We start from the raw sequence: 389 nt of genomic DNA, 5'->3' as shown, positions 1-389 counted from the left end.
GTTTTTTCCTTCTTTTCAAGATGAATTTTTTTTTTTTTTTTTTTGCAGAATTCTTGTGCTAATGAAGAGTAGCTTCTTTGACATGACAAGCCTGCGAGAAAGGAAGAAAACATACACATAATCACTTAAATCTCATACCTTACGTTGTTGTTCCCGTTACAAGATAAAGTGTACACAGTTTTTCAGATGGCAATATATAGCTTTATGGAATGCATGTTCATGCTTTCAAATGATGAATCTGTCAGGCTTTCATGTGTGTAAATGTCTGGTACTGAATGTGATACATTCAGGCTTGGGAGTTCTGGTCATTCTTTTATTAGGATTTATTCGCTTAAAACTTGGTTTGGGCTTCTCAGCGTAGAAAGTGATATGAAGCAGCAACCATGTAT

Source organism: Pelophylax lessonae, assembly GCF_965119305.1.
Source record: "Pelophylax lessonae genome assembly, contig: HAP1_SCAFFOLD_837, whole genome shotgun sequence".
NCBI classification, from domain to species: Eukaryota; Metazoa; Chordata; class Amphibia; order Anura; family Ranidae; genus Pelophylax; species Pelophylax lessonae.
This window is presented reverse-complemented; position numbering follows the sequence as displayed.